Genomic DNA, 522 nt, shown 5'->3' with positions numbered 1-522 from the left:
AAAGGGCTAAGAGTGACATTTCAAGAAGGGAAGATTTATTCAGTTGGGAAAACTTCCTGGTGTCCCTCAATTAGTCCAAATTAAAGGTCCTCTTATTGAGAAGAGTTCCTTCTCCATTTCCATGCAAAATCAATGTTGAGCAAGTCTTATAATGAACCTGCTGTCCAGCTTTTTTTTCTATCCACATACTAGCCTGGGTCTGCTGGCTAAATATTGTTGCCCACCTGGCCCAAGTATTAAATAGTTTTCCCAGTAGTCATGTACGGATGTGAGAGTTGGACCATAAAGAAAGCCGAGTATCGAAAAATTGATGCTTTTTTAAAAAAATTAATTTATCTTTTATTGAAGGATAATTGCTTTACAGAATTTTTCTTTTTTTTTTTTAGCTTTTATGTCAATTTTATTTTATTTTTTAAATCAATTTTATTGGAGTATAGTTGATGTACAATTGGTTTCTGCTGTTTAGCAAAGTGAGCAGTAATACACACTCACATATGTGTGTGTATATATATATATATATAC

The sequence above is a fragment of the Bison bison genome, unplaced genomic scaffold (assembly GCF_000754665.1).
Source record: "Bison bison bison isolate TAMUID 2011002044 unplaced genomic scaffold, Bison_UMD1.0 scf7180017864198, whole genome shotgun sequence".
NCBI lineage: Eukaryota > Metazoa > Chordata > Mammalia > Artiodactyla > Bovidae > Bison > Bison bison.
This window is presented reverse-complemented; position numbering follows the sequence as displayed.